The 19,215-nt window shown below is 40.6% G+C and overlaps 1 protein-coding gene across 2 annotated transcripts in view; it reads left to right on the top strand.

Moving 5' to 3' along the window:
* RAPGEF5 (Rap guanine nucleotide exchange factor 5) overlaps window positions 1–19,215 on the top strand; it is a 159,058-nt gene that overhangs the window by 76,628 nt on the left and 63,215 nt on the right. The gene's annotated exons all lie outside the window — the stretch shown is intronic.

Below are 19,215 nucleotides of genomic sequence, written 5' to 3'. Positions count from 1 at the left end.
CCAACTGGATCAGTTTCCCTCGTGGTACGGGGGACTATGAGTATGGGGTGGGAATGAGAGTGGTGTCAGGGATGATCCTCTCTGGTGAGAGCTATTCTGCTGCTGACAGTGAAACACAGCTTTCCTCCTTTATTCCCCAAAGCCTTGTGACTTACTGAATCCAGAAACTGAGCTGGATCAAATTAGATGTCCTTGTGTTTTTTTAACAGGCATAATTTTAATCTAGATCCTATGTCTCACCGTGTAGCTTCATGAAGACTTACATGCACAAAGAAGGGAGTGAAAGATGAGTCGGGGTCAACATCCAGGAGCAGGGTGAGGACAGGACTGCTGATTTTCACAGGCTATGGGACTACACAGTTTCTGATAGCACCAACACTGAAAACATGGTTCCATGGGTCTGCCTTCTGCTCTGTATATCAAAGTGAAAAAGCAGAGAAAGTCTCATAAAACTTTCATCTGCAGCTTGTCACTGTCCTCGCCTTCTGTGTTTCTCTCCAGATTCTGAACCACTTAGCTGCTTATGTTTCTAGACTGTCCAAAGGCTTATATAGAATTAGTCTATCATTTTCTCCCTTTAGAGAAGTAGAAATTACCAGTTTATGAATTCAAAGCACCTGTTCTAATGTTTTCCAGTTTTGAATTTACTGTTCTGTCTCTCTTTTTGTATGATCAATACGTTTGATGATGCTCTGAATGTTCTTTTTTCCATTTTCATGATTTATGACATTACTATACTCCCAGTTATGCTGGTAATACAGTGGATGGATCCTGCCACCTACTTCTGTACAGTTACTTCTGTGTTTGTCCTGGAAACTCTGAAAAACAAAAGTGCCTGGATGTCTCTGCCAAGTTAGAGATTTTTATTATCTAAAGTTGGGAAGATTGAAAAGAAAAGTTGATAATCCTTTGAATATGTACCATGGAAAGTTAAGTCAGAAACTCCAAGCAGTTTTTGAAATATAGAAGTAATTTTGTCCTTCACCTTTCAGTGGTGCAGATCTTTCAAGTTATTCACTGTTTTACTGACTTTTCTCTTGGAATTGAAACCAATCAAGGGCATCTGGCTTCGGCTCACAGTGTCAACCTGAGAAGAAACAGTCAAGATAACCGGAAATCTTTATTGATAAGCCAGAAGCTGATGGCTGTCTACCACATCATCCTCTTTGGAAGTTGTCTGAGACTTAGTAGCCTGCCCAGAGATCAGAGTAATGTAAAAAGGATACAGTGCTTCAGGTCTCCTGGTTTCTTTTGGTTGGTTTGTTGTTGTTTTGTTTTTTCTTTTTCTTTTTTTCTCCTATTCTCCCAAATAAGTTCTGGAAGAATCTTCAGTTTCATTGAAGTGGAGATTTGGGAGATATATGGCTGGTATCACTAAACAGGTGAATATGTTTCTACATGTCAAGCTTTGCTCCTGTTTGGAGTAGACACTGCACCAGAGTATATTCTGTAGTAAGATCTGCACTCTATTCTAAAGTCACTGTGATTCCAGTGGCAGGATGCTTTGGAGTTGATGAGGTCTCCTTTGATATCAGGTGCTTCTGGGTGACACCACAGCCCTCCCCAACTGCCAGAGCAACCTAGCTTTCTTCAGAGATCTGACAGCCTGTGTCAGGACCTCACTGGAATAAATGCCAGCAGCATTTGTTGACATTTGTTCCTGCAGGCAGGCTCTGGAGACCACCTGGAGCATGCCAGTGTGAAGACTCAACCCTTTCTTTACATTAAGCTGCCTCCCCTATACCAGAGTCAGTCTATCCGCACAGAGGGCTTTTTGGAAAAGGAGCAGCTGTAAAGTGTCTACCTCTGCCTCCATTGCTGAAGCCTCCTCCTCCTCAAGAAAGGAAGGACAACTGGACGTTGTATTTTTTTGCAGGCTTCTTTTTTGCCAGAGTTTATTTATTTTAATCACCAACATCCCTAAAATCTCCAAACCTTGTCCTTTTCCTTTGGCCATCCTGTCACTCACTGTGCCTGCATTTTAAAGCTTAATTCAGCTCCTGCTGATGCTAATAGGTATTTTTTGGTGAGAGCAGCATATAGCTCTTAAGGCCTAATGCTTCTCTCGTGCCGCAGCCTTGGAAGGTGGTGGCATTTTGCAAGATGTGCTTGACACATGGTCACCTGTGGAGAATGCTGATTTGGTAGCAGTTAATACACTGCTTGCATTCATTTTTCCTGGTTATATGTGGCAGCTCAAAGAGCAAAGGAATGAAAACTCAGGCGATTAGCGGTATTTTTGCTGACTGTCTTCCTCTAAATCAAAGCAGGTATTTCCCTCTCCTTCCTCGATTAGTGTTCCTACCGCTGTGTGCAGCACCTCCTATATTCTAATTCACAGCACGTGAAAATGAGGTCTCGAGTGCATATGCATGAATTTCATTTTAACTACCCGGTGAAAAGTTTTAATTAGATGTTTCATGTGGAAACATGAAACAGGGTTTGAAATTAGCAATGACCTTGTGGCCATCCTTGAATATATTTTCTGATTCCATGTGGCAGGCAGTTCCCAGCCTTTTCTGTCAGTGGCTAGAACACGCGCATCTGAGCAGAGAAGGCTCTGATGTGTGGGAGCGGCAGCAGTTGCTGGTTGCAGGAAAAAGTATTGTAGCCTCATTTGATGACTTCGAAAATAATAGAATGACCTAACTCAGGAAGATCATGAATAGCAGCTGGTATTTCCCTTAACAGCTTGCTGGAGATCAAACCTTAGATGGTTTAGCTCTGAACTAGGGTAAGCCCTGAACAAGGAGTGATGCTCAACTACACAGCCTTGTTTGATCAAGGGAAAGACATACAGCTCACATCCCTTGTTGGCTGAGCTGTGCGTCAGCTCTGTCCCCTGCCAGCCTGGCTGACGCTGCTGTCTCACCTGGAGAGGCTGGACTGAGAGCATCATCCTTAATTCATCTCCACTTTCTCGGGGAGGTGAGGAGAGCAGACTTGTGCGTGGTCTATCAGGAGCAGCATTTCTACTTAGCCCAGTTCTGGGAGGAAAAAAGGAGAACCTGCGCTTTTGGTGGAGTAGGACAAAAGCACAGAATGCAAATATGCATTGCCTTTTTGGTTTGCTTGAGATGTCACAGTGTCTCTTCCCTTTTTAGACGCACTGGTACTTATGAAATTAATACAGTATCAGTTTAGGCATTTTTGCCAAATACTTTCAATATCACAAATAGAGGATAATTCACCACGAACATTTAAAACATACATGGATACAAGTATAGCAGTAACATCAATTTAGTATTTGCAAAATGTGCTGTTTGGCCGTATTTGGCCAGGTTAATAGAAAGAATCGATGTGGTCAGGGTCAGGGGAGAAGACACTAATCAGAGCTGGCTGGAGTGAAGAGGCCAGAATTTCAGTTCTGACATGCAAAGCCTGGTTGTTCAGATGTCAAGCTAAAAACAAGGCACATTCAGGCCTGGATTTCCTTGTGTGGATGGTACGTGGCTGGAAAGTGTGCCAACACTCTGGCTTTGCCTCCTTGTGTGTGAAACCTGAATCTTTTCAGTGGAATCAACACATTGATTCAGTCTGTCTAAATAATCTGTCAGTCTGTGCACAGTATCTGTAGCAAGCTAATCATCGGGCTATATTGATTTATTTTTGGTTTCCTGGATTTTATGAACTTGCGTAAAAGAAGCATGTAGCTTCTAAACAAAACTCCCTTTGCAGAGAGTTCTTTACTCCTGTTCCCCACAGAGGCATAAGAAGTAAATTAAGCCTGGGTGGAGGATTGTCCTGCTTGCTTTATCATTGGCATCGCAAGATTTTCCAGAGAAGTTTAAGTAGTGCCCCACTGGGAACCTATCAAATCCTGCACATTGCAGGTGATGGCATCCTGCAACTAAGGCCTTTCTCAGGATTTCACCAAGGATATGGCAGAATCCTCTTCCGACAAGGAACTTGGGATGTTTGTGGTCCCCCAGTTCTCCTTCTATAGAGATATGTACCTATGTGTACATCTGCTGTACATATTTATTCATTAAACAGACTGCAAACCTTGCTAAAAGCAAAGCTGATCGCTTACAAGGAGTACTTATGGAACTTTTTTTCATGTTGTAGAAATAACCAGTCATTTACACAGTCTGAGCTGGTAACATAAAGAAGCTGCTTTCTCCCAGTGACCCATCTGTTCTCACACTCCTCCTCCTCACTTCAGATTGCATCAGATTTTCATTTAGCAGTTTCTGAAAAGTTTCAGTCTCCTTTTCAGTTCTGCAGATCAAAACCTGAATCTCAGGCATCACATTTGAGACCTGTACAAACTTCTGTGCCCCTACCTCAGGGACATTAGGGCTGTGAATGTCACTTTTCCCCTGCTCTCCATCCAGTGCCTGCTGGTGCAAAAAGTAATGGATGCAGGCTGGCTGTTCACCGAGTTATCTTGCAGATAACTCTTTGTAGGTACACGTTACTATAGCTGCCTCCCTCCTGAAGAGGAAGGGTGGGTGGTGGAGTCGGGGTGTCAGATGGGGATCAGGAGCTCCCTGTCCTGCACAGGCTTCCTCCGGGACATCGGACTAATGACCGAATGTCTCCGTGTCTCAGATTCTCTTTTGTGCATGGAAATGCCACTTCCCTGCTTCCAGGAACATTGTGAATGTAGGCTCTTGGGGTGCTCTCTCCTACTGATGTGGCGTTTGAGGAGTTAGGGTGCACTGGCTGGCTTCAGGATGCTATAGATAGGGTTGAAGCAACTTCCCTTATAAAGTCTGAGCAGATTGCTTCAGGTGACAGATTTTTAATGTGACATCCACCCCAAATCAGGTACTTTCTTAAAGCTGGTCTTTATTTTTTTTTTTTTTTTAGAGGAGCAGCTATATAGCCTTCATTTCAGGAGACTCCTAAAAATCTGCCTCTTTTGTTTCATTTTAGACATTTCCTTGTAGGAACCTATGCAGGAACCAAAGGAACATGCTCTGATTTTACATCTGATCTGTGCTAATTTGTGTGGGATCCACAGCCATCCGTAGAAGAGACTTGCTCTGTTCTTGCACTGGGTGGCTGTATGCTCCCTGTAATTCATCTGTTCTCGCTCTCCCACCCTCAGCTGTTACACAAACACACATATGTATATGTATAGATATGACTATCTCCTGGTGCAAAACTTAGTTTTGTACTATGTAGGGAAAAAGGCTATGACTCCACTACACCATTTTCCTTTTCAGCTGCTGTAGCAATGCACTTAAATTCTGCCTAATATTTACTGGTTAATCAATTGACACATACTGTTTTCATTGCAGTGACATGTAAATAATAAATATTTATATTAGACAAAAGCTAGACAGTAAATCATGCATATAACTGTTGTTTAAAAACACTATTCATTTTTAATTTGTGTGATGTTCAATACTATTAAGGATTCCCTAAGAATAGAAACAGGGAAAAAAAAAGCCATTTACTCATTTAATTACGGAGGAAATTCATGTCTTACCTGTTGTAAGAAGAAATAAAGGTTTAGCATTCCAGCAGAAATATCAACAAGCTGTGAAAGCAGCTTGACCATTATAATGTGAAAATTAACTATAAAATCATAGGCATCTGCAATTTTCCTTGTAATTCATTAATGCTGCGTTTTCTGGTATTCCAGTGCTCTCGTACATGGAAAAGATCTGCGTCAAATGGTTGGGTGCCCAGCCTGCTTGAAAAAAATCCTACTGATTAAGATCTAATAATACTTCCCATTCTGGGAATTTTTCATTTGGGCAACTTTGCTGATGCAGCACAACACTTTTTTTTTTTGTAACAAATAATTTGTTCCAATCCTTTTTAATTTTTTTTTTTCCTGATTTGCCATGCACACGTTAAGTGCTTGCTACAGCAAAACTTCTTCACTTTCCTACCTTAGACAATATATTTAATGAACTTGATCTGTACTGCATTGTTAAGGGCAAGGAGCTAGGAGCTAGCTCTAAATAGACTAGGGCTTTTACAAAAATGAAAGCCCGAAGAGTTGCTTCATCATGGGAAATCATTGCCAAATGTTGTATGAGCTCTTGCTTTCCTGGCACACACAATGTAGAGAAACATTTTAATTTTTAGCATCTTGACATTCAGCTTTTTGACTTCTTTTGTTTTACCACTTTTTAGTATATGAATATTTTCCATTAAAATGCGTTGTTAAGAATTTGCTTATATTGAAATAGCAAGTGAGATAATATAGAGATGTAGATAATTAGAGGCTTATATCATGCTGTACAGAAACATCTTAATCAGATCAAATAAAAAAACCCTGCATTTTATTTTTAGCATAGTCTAATTTTTAATAAGCTAAAACTTAAAATCTGATGAATTGGCAATGATTTTGTGATTTGATATTCAGAAAGAATGCATCCTGAATACCAAATGAATGAAAGTTACTGTGGACTATCATTGCTGCCTTTTTTATTTTGACCTTGAAAACTGGGCTAGTTTAGTATTTTCTACACCGCTAACCTTGAAATACAATAATTGCAAAAACAGTGCTGAAGGTTAGCAATGCTTTTACTTCAGTTATCATGGGGAAACAGTTTGAAGTTTATGGAGGTGGAGGAGAATTGTCATAGAATCATAGAATCATAGAATGGTTAGGGCTGGAAGGGACCTTCAAAAGTCATCTAGTCCAACCCCCAAGATTGTCTTCAAGATCTTCAAATAGTCTGAAAGTTCTGGTGATGACAGCGCTTTAATTTCTCATTACCCTAAAAACGTCCTTCTGTGCCACTGAAGCCTCACATAGCTAAAAGGAAAGGTGACTGGGGAATGAGGTTTAAGTAACGTCAGGAGGATGGGGATGCCCGAGAAGCTGCTAATCAAAGCCTTTTGTTGCTGTGCAAACATATCGTCCTACATCGTGGATGTGTGTCCTCACAAAATATATTTTGGCACATTTGGTAGGTCAGATGAGTAGCTATGTGTAAAGGTTATACCTCTTATGGCAAATAAATATTCATAAGCCTAAGGTCTCATCTCCCTCTTTGCTGGTTATTAACAGGCAGCCACTGCACCAGTACGAACTAAGAGTAGATGAAGAAACACGCTTTGCACAGGGCGGGTTTCCTCTGGAGTAGGTAGAGGTACAAGACAGAGACAACAGGGGTTTTTTGTCTTTACTGAGTGGATGGTTACACTGTTAACTGCACATTCATCACTTACGCTGGAAAAAAAATCCTAACATTACATTGCGATGATTTGCATTTTAAGGGAGCAGAGGAAAAGGTAAGGAGCTTCTGCTTAGGATCACCTGAAAATATCATTTACTTTATCAAAAATCTAACAGAAACCTAATATTTTAGATACCCAGGATTTTAAAAACTTTGTCTTCCACCCCACCTCTCAGTCAAATCATTGTGGTCTCTATGTTTCTGATTGCAGTCTCCTAATCCTCCAATATCCATGTTAAAATTCAAGGCATCCATAAGGTGCAAGACCTCCTGACCTAGTGCTGTAGTTATGATGATGCATAAAATAAATCATTGCAATTACTGAGGCAGTCTCAAGCACTTAGTAACTCAGGCGATTGCTTCTTGAAACATGACTGAACTGAAGAAAGGATCATTAGTTATTTCCCTGGAGTACTTGGATATGGTAACTCTCTCCACAGGGTTCTATTAGGGAGTTAAGACCTGGCCATTTGTTCACGCATCTCATTTTATCTTTCCTTTACTCAAATGCGGTGTGACAGCTGATGAATACCAGAGCATGCCTCTTCTTCACCCACAGCATCTCCTTACCTGTCAAAGTTCAGGTCAAATATCAAATGACAAACCGCGTGGGAAGGAAGAGCCCAGCAATGACAAAGTAAACAGGTTTAAGAAGTCATTACTGAAAGCACTTATGAGATAGGGTGACTTTGAGACATATGACATAAAAATAATTTCCTGAGTAAGGAGGAAGAAGTTGGTTAGATGAGATCTCAAGCTTCTACACAAGTAGAGTGTAAACCTGTATAAAACTATGTAACTTGAATAAAGCTATGAAAGTCAGGAAGGAATTGAAGCCAGAAATGGAGGAAGGCAGGTCAGGATCAGCGATACACAAGAGTTTAAGTTTTTCTTGAGTGATATCGTAAATGTTGTCAGGGTCTGGGTGGTCTGTGCTATGCTGCCTGACAGTGATGGAATGTGGTGAGAGGAAGAGAATGGGATCAGGAGAAGAAACCACTGTGCATATGGTGTGATATTGGAAGATGGCAAACGGCATCGCAGTGTTGCTCTCTTTTCCTATAGGTGACATCGCTTCAGTTTGCTCAGGGGGTGAAGAAGGAGGAGATACCTAGACAGAGGAGGAAGGGAGCGATTACTCACTCAGGAATCTGGTGTTGATGCTGCTCCATGTGGTGAATGAAAGGGATGGGGGAGGGAGCCTTGTGTGGGCACCATCGACCATAGTTGGAGAAGAAGAGCTAGAAAAGGGCAGCAGGGAAGTGCAGTCAAAGCCCAGTGACGGATGGATGTTTGACGCTTTATGGATAGGACTGGCAGTAGAGCAATATGGTTTGAGGGGGTCGTTCTGGAGAGAGTTGGCTTGGTTAAGAGCAGGGAGGAGGGGAGCCCTTTCAGGGAAAGGTTGTATGTTACCTTCTGATAACATCTGAGCCCAGCAAGACATGCATGAGCATGGTTCAGGGCTGATTCAAGGGTAGATCAGATGTCCTTGTTTTGAGGGTGGCAACATCCATCAGAAGGGTGGGGCAGATGGCTGGAGGCAGTAACAGCTCCAGCTGCCCCAGTGCGATGTGCTGCTGCTGCACGCCTGGCCGCTCTTCCCGCTGTCAAGAAGACTTTTTTTCTAGTACTGTTGTGAAAGGTCTTCTGATGCCAAGGTACAAAGTGAGTTTGAGAGATATACTGTGTCAGTTGTAAAGTTTCATGGTCTTGATTGAGGCAAATACTAGCAAAACATTCAATATTTAATCTTTTTTTCAATATTTGTTCCTCTTCTAATGATAGATTTGGTTAAATTACCCCATGCAAAATAACATTCTGGCTAACTTCCATCAACTTTTTGTAGAAGAGAGTGAAATTGTGCATGTTCCTCCACAAAGGAACCATTCTGTGTGGAGGAGGACACACAAGCGCACGGATGAGTGTTTACTCAAGATGCCTTGCATCTCATTGTAGATACCATGCAATTTACCAGTTGCCATGGTAACAATGCTTTTTTTTCATTCCATAACTTGAATAAAGATTGAGATTGCCCTTGGTATACCTAACTTACCTCTCTCCTAAAGTCAGGTGCAATTGTATTATTTAAAGAAAGCAGAGAGGAAACTCCCAATATGCATACTGAGATTTTTAGAGCATGTAGCTAGTTAAGAAGCAGATGCATGATTCCCTCTGGAGCAAAATAAAATAAGTAACTTAATATGTGATTATTTAAAATCATAAAATTGAAGAAATATGAAAGGTTACTTTGTAATGTGGTGACTGGCATTGTATATTTTTCTGTGATTTCTATTGCTTGTGACACTTTGCTTTTCTTCAATACACTAAAATTTCATTAAATTTATCATTTTATAGTAATATTTTTTACATTGACATGCAAGAAAGCTCTTTTCTTCCTTTCCTTGTTATAATCTTGCAATAAAATTTTTTTATTTCTTGCATGCTACAACCTCCACTTTTGAATGAATTATTGCTGACAACAGCTGGTTAATTGTTAACCCACTCTTTCCCACCTTCCTTATTCTTTTTTTTTTTACTTTTGCTAAATGTAGACAACAAACCTCATACCAAGGTAAAAATAAAATGGAGCCTTTAATTTGCTTCTGTGCATGTAACATTAGAAAAAAGCATCCTGTATAGAAGCAGTCCGATTTTTTGTTTCCATTTCTATAGCAGACTATTCGTTGACATCAGTGAGGATTTTATCCTACATAATAAATGCAGAATCAAATATCCTGCTATTAGATGAAAGGAGTGAACTTTATATTTCTTTCAACTCCTTTTTCCTTTGTTTTTGGTAGCCTTATTCCATCCTTTATTCATTGTTGTCTACTTAGGATATGTTATCAAGTCTGCGAGTGATTAGCAGCTTATCTATTTTTGAACGATTTAATTAATCGGCAAGAAAAGAACTATTAGAAGACATTAATAAAAAGGCTGGTCATTTCAGGCTATTTTGGAGAAAGTTAAAAACATTATCCAAACCCAAGAAAATTATGTTCATAGTGATTCATGCTTTTCTCAAAAGATATCACGGCATTATATCTAACTTAGTTGAAAACAACCACCAAAACACAGAATATAAAATCTACTTTGTGATGTCTACTGTTGGGCTAGAGGTTAAATTAATTTGGTTTTGTTTTAAACATTAGCTTTGATTATTTTTTTTTCCCACTCCCTTAGTGCTTTTTCACACTTACTGTTAGAATTCTCTGTTAAATGTCAGTGCATTTGAGACAGTCGGGTTCTGGAGTTCCTGAGAATGAGCTCGAGCTTTATATAGCGTTCTCGGTTTTAGAGTTTATCTTAAGCATTTTGTGAGGGAAGAACCAACTCCTGGCCTTTGCTGAATATTCTCTCATGAAAAATCAGCTGCATCCTTCTGAGAGCATAATGCTTCAACAAAAAAATAATATGTCTTACAGTGATAAATGTAATGAGCAGCACCTCAGTTTAATAGACAAGTGTTAATCTTCCAAGTTTGAAATTGTGGCTTAGAATGTGGATAGTGTATATATTTAATTTTTTTTTTTTTTTTTATTAAAGTAATGGCATTGTCCACATTGAGAGGTGCTATGGACATAAGACAAGAGACCAAGGTTTCTCTGGCAGAGAGTAAGCGGATAAGTCAGTTTTTAAAAATAGTATTTTACTTCACACCAAGTATGAATTGGGGTGAAAGGCAAAGAAAGGGATCAGCAATCTTGTCAGTTTAGCTTAGAAGTTGTATGTGTCCAACACTGGTCATTAGAACAATATAAGGCTAACGGTGTCATATATTTACTGCCATCTCTCTTCCATTCCTTCAGGAGACCTCATTTATTGCTACGTCCATTGTAAGGATTGTAAAACCTTTGCACAGTTGTCCTTAGCAAGGTGAATATTAGTCTACATTAATAAATTAAATCAACTAACGTTAGTGAGCTATCTTCTGCAGTTTTCATTTTTGTATGAAGGCTGGATGGGATTTGCCTTAGAAGTCGAGTTCCAGCCCTGTTGGATGTTAATCAAGTTGTTATCTAGTTCCCCTCATATCCCAGCAATTTCTTGAATTTCACCCTTCTGATGTTAAGATTGTTCTCAGGTATAACTTCTGTATGTCTAGTCAATCATCTTCTGTTTTTCTTTTCCTAGGCATATGGCAATAATAGTATGTGTTATCAGTCCTAGGGCATCTGTGTTAAGCCTGCAGTCCTCCTCAAATCCTCGGCAGTCGTCCTCTCTTCATGGCCAAGACATAATTACCACAGGTTTTATATCATTTCCTTCATGCTTTTCACTGCAGCTAAGGCTTGATCACTGCCACTGACATCACTGGAAGACGCTCTTCTGCAGCTGGGAGATTGCTTCATCTACATGTTCTGTTCTGTTCTGTTCTATTCTATAGCAAAGGAGAGACTTGCATCTAGTGTTTGAATGTTTGTACTACAGAAAACTTTACATTCTTGGAGGGATAAAAGTTTTCATTTTGATTCTGGTGAAAATAATACAACTGCAAAACTCTCTTAGGGCTGATATAAAGGTTTAATTCCCTGCCACTTACCTTGGGACCTGGACCTCCAGGCCTGATGAGCTCCTGTGGACAGGGGATGCCTGGGACAGACAGTGTCTGCAGGCGGTGGGGGAATCCTGGCAGGCTGCTTTCTGTTCAAACTGACATGTTCTGGCACTGTTTCAGTTGTAGTGAATCCACATTTTTTTCAGTAGAAAAAAAAGGTTGCATTGGAAAACTTCCAGCCTGCTCCACGCACCACCACATTAATTGCAAGGCCACTGGAAGGGATGGTTGGCACCTGCCCCTTTTGTTCTATAGCCACGTTAATTTGCCCTGGTGTGGTGCAGGTTCTTCTACAAATACACATGCTCTGGGTCTGCAATTCTTCCATATCCTGGTATTTTTGAAGTAAGTGCTGTCCTGTCAGCTGTAAGAGAATGATAACAATATTAATACCATCCTCACGTCTTTCGTCTCTCTCTCCCCACTCCCTCCTCCTTTCTTTTTCCCTTTTGCTTTTGTATGGTTACAGAGAGAAGGTCTCTTAGGTTGTCCTTGCCAAGGTGGTAGCTCGCTGTCAGGCTTGTCTACTAATAGCTGTGAAGAGCATGTGCTCCAAGAAAGGAAAACCAAAATGCGTAGCCTTCAGTTGTCTTAAAAAGACATTTTTCATTATCTGACAAAGAGTTGTGCCACGTTAAGGTTATGATATCATTACTTTGGTGGTTGTGACACCAGTAATGGGTTTTTCTATGTTATTTTAGAAAGTGTGCCCTTTTCCCTGTATTAGATGTATTACTTCCTTTCATTAAAGCCCAATCTGTAAAAGTGCTCTCACCTTAAATGATGATATTTGGAGGTAACTGAGGGCCAGTCAGGGGTATGGACAATTCGGTCTTGATTTAGGGCATTTCTTGCTACTACCATTCTATGAAATGCTATGTGAGGCTCCTCTTCTCTAGCTCTTTTTGTCTTTCTTGAACTACACAGATTTTTTTCATGTTTTTTTTAAGTGACCTGCACAATGAAACCCCAGTCTGGCTTGTGATGGGACCACCGCTTGGGAACATCACGTGACTGACGGGTTTTGTGCCCTAAGATCTAACCACAGCCTTTCTGCTCACATAAGGACTCGCATTTAGCAGTGCTCTGTTCCCATGAGCGGTTTCTTTCTTCTTAGTAATAGGCAAAGCAGAAATAATCCTACTCTCAGCAGTTTTGGGATTACAGGCAAAAATTGAGTTCCTTGATGTATGACTGTGTAGGGATATTAATCTTTTCCCTGATGCCTGTTGTCTGTCATCTCTGTTTTACCAGCATTGTCCTTTTGACCCCTCTACAAGGGTAACTTGTTATTAACGTTGCCTTTGCCGCAGATACTCGGTATGAAGATGACAGCATCAACAGTTTTTCTAAAAGGACTTATTCTGTGCATTATCAGATGCGATATTCAAAATTGGCTTCAGCAACAAAGGATTTTGATCTCTTTTTTTTTTATCCCGTGATGTGGTTTATGCTCATTTTACCACCATTTGTGAAGTTGATAAATTCAGAGGAGGTTGTGAACTGAATGTCTTTGTTGTGCATCTCTGCGACAGCTCAGTGTGAGACTACTGAGAAGTTTTGGTACGATTCCTGGGTGCCCTTTGCTGGGGGAGGTGGTGATCGAGTCGTTTAAAGCATTTTTTAGTTTTATAGTCTGGTCAGAAGTCACTGAGAGCCAAAGTCAAGTCATTGTGTAAGCCATTCTAATTTTTCGTTAGTGGATTTCTGTTTCTCTCAGCATGCTGTGGATTAGCGCATGTTTGTGGAAGTAGATTTAACAACTGCAGAGGGAAACAAAAATATCAGAGTACAACAAAGAGCTGGAGAAAAGTTCATGAGATGAGAAAAATAATAAAATGTAATATGAATATGCTACAGGCTGTATTTTATAGTGAAATAAAATAAGACAACCTTATGTGAGAATTTTTTTTTTATTCTTAAGAATTGCCATATGAAAAGTTGCTGTTGATGTGCCTGCAGACCTGTATGGTATTTTTTCCCTTCATGCAACTAACTACAAAATAGGTAGTCCCATTGAAAACATTTTGTGCTGTGATATTATAAGTAGAGGTAGAATAGTCACTATTCTTTATTTTCATCTTTCTAGAATAAAGAGAGGGTAACCACTGCAGAAAAAAATACCAGTCCCTTCCTTATGTAGCTTAGTTAAACTGTGCTGGTGACTTTAAATGCTTTTCTCCTGCTGTAGCTGAAAGTGAATCTAACCTCTTATTGCAGATTTTGGTCTCTCTTGAAACTCTGAAATACAGCAACATATTCTAAGATGGATTAACCACAGAGATCAGAGATATTGTTATCCATCTCTGCTTTAATTGTGATGTGTTCATTTCCATTTTCTTGTCAAATAAAGAGGAATAGCCTGTAAAGAGTAAAGTCATTTTTGTTCATCTATTTGTACTTCGGTGACTCTAAATCTAATTCTGCAGTTTCCACAATAACTGATTCCAGGGAAAAACATAGTGAAGTGTAAGCAAGCAATCATCTTTAGGCTTTGATAGATGCTGTCTCAAGGAGTGTCTCTTGCAGGAGAAATTGTTAATAGAATGCTGTTGGGTTTGATTTTTTTTCTTAATGTTCTTTCAGGTTCATAATATAGATATGTTTGTATTTTATAGCTGTGACTCATCTCATTGTCTACTACTAGCATTGGCAAATGCCTCACATTGTAAGACTTCATTTTCTATTGCTTCCAAGAGTTGTTGCACCTTATCTGCTTATTCTGAAAAGCGTCTGCCTTAGCCCATTTTTTTTTTCATGAAAAATGCAGCCAACGTGGTTCAGAAGCTGCTAGGGGTAAGGTTAGGGGTAAATACTGTTTTGCATGTTAAAAAAAAAAATTCTGGCAGTAGTTCTCTGAAAAGCTCTTATACCCTTATGCTTCTGAAGTGGGATTCGAAATCCCTTTGGGGAAGAGTCTTTGTTTTTTTGCCATCTTCATAAGGATCTGCCCAAATCTGGCCCAAGTTAGAGGCCAAAAAACACGGTTTGTACATGCTCTGTAAAGAGTTTCTAGAGCTTTGGAGGTTAAAATTTGAAGGCTCGGTAAGCTGTGAGCATGCTTCAGCCTGAGCTGTGAAGGGTTTTCTTTATAGCTGCAGCTCTGGGTTGTTAGAGCCAGGATCTGCTTGTAGGGTGTAATCTGCTTGTAGGGTGTAAAGAGCCTGGACAGAGCTCTGAACTACAACAGCTGTAACTGTGTAACTTTTGCTGTGTCCAAGCTAGTTCTTAGTGGGCAGGTTTGGGGACCTCTGTGTCATACTGTGCAGGCAGGCGCTTCCACAATTTGCAGTGGGTAAAGCAGGGTCCCAACAGACAAGGATGTTTTGTCTCAGCTTTGACCCGGTGCCACAGCAAGTCCTCAATATATGCTTGACAAGGCAGAGCCGTAATGAAGAAACAGGATATAGTATTTAAAAAAAAAAAAAAGTCCTATTCAAAGATGCTAAATTAAAGAATACTACTCAGTGTTTCCCGGTTTTCAGGCTTCACCTTTTTGTCTTTATTATGTTCTTGTAATTCTTCTTTTGCATAGGTAATACGCACCACGGTTTGATTATAACATCCAAGCAAAAAGATACCTGCCCAGGAGAAGAATCAGTCTTCTGAAATGAGGATCTTGTTATTTTGTAGCTTTTGTCCTGCTCTGCCATCTATTTGAGCAGTTTCTTTGCACTGCAGTGGAAAACGGTTCACACTTGTGCTTCTGAGCCCCTTTCCAGCCTCCGCTCTTGTATTTCATACCTCTTACATGGAAATACTTGTGTGTGTGCAGGGAAGCTCCATGGATTCATTAGGGAGGACAGTTTCATCTTCAAAACACGAACAGCCCCAGGAATTCTTTGCATATGCCTTTTCCTGTACCTCTCAAGGGCTTGCCCTGGCACCAGCATCAAAAGACAGAGGCAGAAGTGATCAGCATTATCTGATTACATTGAGTCAGTTTTACCAAATTATGCTATGAAAACAACACGTTCTTGCTCTCTGTAACTCCTAGAGGAGGCAGTTTCTTTGTTATTGAATGTGATTTTGAAGCAGATAGCCTGTGTAAAGTTTACTTTCTTGCGTGTTTCCCAAAGATGATTCACTTTGCCTTTGCTTGGTTGTTTGGCAGCAGGAAAATCTGTCTGCAGACTGGATTTTCCATGCTCCATTAAGTTTAGTCAAGTTATCTCTTAATTGCTGTATTACTTCTTTACCCATTGGAATCAACAATGTGGGAGTCTCTCTGGATCTGGGGTTTGCCGGGGTAGCTCTGGGTCTGTTCCATTTTTTAAAAGAGCAGGTGGGGAAATGTCAAAGAAAAATTCTGTGATTGGGAAGTGTCTAGTTTGCATTGCTTGTTAGGAGTGTTTTAACCTTACAGGCACTTCAGTGATGGGTAAGATAAAGAAATAAATCTTTGCCCAGGTGTCCTGTCCCATGAAGTGATAATGTGAAAGTACAATTTCTTTTCAGCAAAGCAGGTTTCTGAATATACTGTGTCCGTTGTAGAGTGTACTATTTTTTTTTCTGTTAGAAAGCTGTTGGGAAGTAGAGCAGCTTTTCAAGGCTATTTCTAGCAGTGGATGTCTCTCGTAGAAAGACGGGAGGCAGCACATTCTGGGTTTTGGTTCCTGTTTTAATTAATTAAAAAGCCAAACTCAGAAATTCAAGAGACACAGAAATATCCCTGACTGATACCAAAGTTATTGGTTGCTTTGGCCAGAAATCAGATTCTTCCCTGTCAATTGCAAATAACCCAGAAACCTAACATCTTCCATAAGGAAGCCGGCACACCGTGGCTTTTTTTCAACACTACCACAGATATCTCTGCTTTCTTCTGCCCCAGTGCTAATTCAGAGGGTCGTATTCCTACTCTTGCAAAGCATAATCTGCACAAGTTAAGGCCTGCTAAGCGCAACTTCCAGCTGTTTCATTCCTATAAGCATATAAATATTTATACCACCCCAGGGTTCCTTTCATGCTGAAAATAAAGGTAGCACTTGTCTGCTGTTTAAATATATTACCCGGGAGATAAATGGCTTATCTCAGTATTAGGAAGATGGATGAGAGGAGTGGAAAATTGACCATAATATTGGTCAGAAGATCTGCCGAGTCCAGAGGGCCTTACTGCTTACTTGAAACTCCTGCTGGCAAGTGACGTAGAGGTTGATAGTGCTATGTTTAGCTATCAAGAGATAATTAATTAAAAGCTGTAATAAACATGAAATATAATGGTTGACACACATAGCTCTTTCATAAACACTAGCTAAATTTCTTAGCGATGGGTAAGCTGCACTGGGGTTGAGTATAAGATCCAAGTAGGATGCGAATGGTGCTTTTGAAGGCACAAGAGAGAGACTGCACAGGTGACGTGCCCAAGGCCACATGTGAAGTGAGACAGTGATTAACCTCTACAGCATCTTTGGTGCTCTCCTGTCCCGCCTCTGTGAAAGCTCAAGTTCAAACGTATTCTGACCCAGGCTGCTGGGGATCATTTTCCACCCTCTGCACTGGAGGGAAGTAAACATCAAATAGGCAGCACGAGGGGCTCAAAGCCGAGGTGCCAATGTAGCATCACCAGAGTTTGAACTGCGATTGTGCCGTTGATCTGGAGCACGACTCTGCGGTAGCCTCTCTGCCCCAATTCATCCGCCCGGCCATAAAATGAGAGAGATGGTAACGCTGAGCTGCTCTGCCTCTGTGTGATTGGTGCGGGTCGCTTAACCAAGGGCTGTGTAAGGGTCTGAAAAAGGTGCTGGGAGGCTTCGTTGTTAATTGGTGATGCGATGAGACTGTCTCTTGAGCCAGTCTACTGACTTTTAGGGACTCAGCTAGGGTGCTGCCTTGCTCTTCAGTACACGCTGCTGTCACGTGGGGGCCCCTTGCATCCTCCTCCTCATCTGCCACTGGATTTAGATGGAGCAGCCTGATTTTCTTGCAGCAAGAATTAATTTTTTTCACAGACCATTCAAGACTCTGATAAATGAAGTGTGCCTTGATGTCATTTTAGAGTAGTATCTGTAGTGAAATCAGAACTTGTAAAAATTGGGAAAATACATTTTGCTTTGTTCAGGTTAATTGTTGATGCTGGTGGTATGATTAAAGGGTCTGACTGAACACAAAAAATACGTCATAAGTAAGTGGGAATTTAGTGAAATAATAATTCTTCCCTTAAAGTAAAATTATTTTTAATATAAGATAGCAAAATAAAGAAATTCTCCATCCCTCTCCTTCTTTTGGAAATAATTATAATAGGTAATGAAAATCCAAATTGAACCTGATTGGTCTTGGTTTTGCAAAATTTTTGTCTTTTCTGGTAAAATAGATTTTTCTCTTCCTTGAAATTGATAAAACAAGCAAAAGGTTTTCTGAAAATGTGTCTGCTTGGTGAGATGCTGAAGCGAGAACACTGTCTTCCAGAACAACCATCATTAATGTCCTTTCAGTATGAGAGCTTTTGCCCTCCCAGTCCTCTCTCTTGACTTGCTGCCAGCTGCTCATGTATGTAATGTATATGGCTATGCTTAAAATCCATTTCCATGTATGTGGAAATAGATGGTTTGTACAAATACAGCACTAGACATCACATATATGCCCCATATGTACTGCAGTTTGGAATGTCGGTGAGCACAGGGAAATGAGGATCGGGGCTCTCTTAGAGGATGCCAGAGAAATGGAGAGATTTATTTGTTTGGATAAACCTCCCTGTTACTAATTGCTTTAATGCTGCACCTGCTTCTTGTTCTTCCTGTCTTTCTCTTTTGCTGCTTCTTTCATTGCAGTTTTTCAAATATGTAGGCAACAAAAAACCACGGCCAGTGAAATGGAAGATTACAGTTATGCATCAGTATTCCTGTAACGCGGCTGCTCAGTAATGTCCCCTGGGAGTGTTACAATGAATATCTGACATTAATTGGCTCAGTACCTGTATGTCTGACCTTGCAGAAATTCCATAGATCAATCCTACATGTTGTTTACTGATAAAGAAAACTTCTTCAGGGCAGGGGCTGCATCTTTGGACATGCCTGCACCACAGTGACAAGCAGAAGCAGCAATCGGACTCATTGGCTCTTGGAATAAGAAATAAAATAATAGAAAGAGGGGTCATAAAGTGGTTCCTCTCCCCTGTTTTGCCAAGATCTGTTCCCCAGCAATTTTTAGCCCACTTTTTCAGTTCCCAACAATTTTTAGTCTTTATCATTGCTGGACACTGTGCACTTGATGCACAAATGCTGGTAGTTCATTTATTGCCTTCATACGTTGTTTGACATACTGAACGATGTAACTAAACCGGGTCAGAATTAGAGGAACAGCAACTACTTGGACGTACTTGCATTGAAATAGCTGCATCTTTTGTGTCGCTCACCCTGCGGTGCCTGAATCTGCCAGGAGGATCTCGCAGGGGGCTGCGAGCAGCTTTTCTCGCAGTCGCCGTGTTTCAATGCGCCCTGCTCAGTCAGCAGCAAACCCTCATCTCCTGCGCTGCTCAGTCAGCTGGCTTTAGCTGCTCTGGGAATGCGG

The sequence above is a fragment of the Tauraco erythrolophus genome, chromosome 7, assembly GCF_009769465.1.
Source record: "Tauraco erythrolophus isolate bTauEry1 chromosome 7, bTauEry1.pri, whole genome shotgun sequence".
Lineage (NCBI taxonomy): Eukaryota > Metazoa > Chordata > Aves > Musophagiformes > Musophagidae > Tauraco > Tauraco erythrolophus.
Note: the sequence above shows the minus strand (reverse complement) of the source record. Positions and strands in the feature narration are given on the sequence as shown.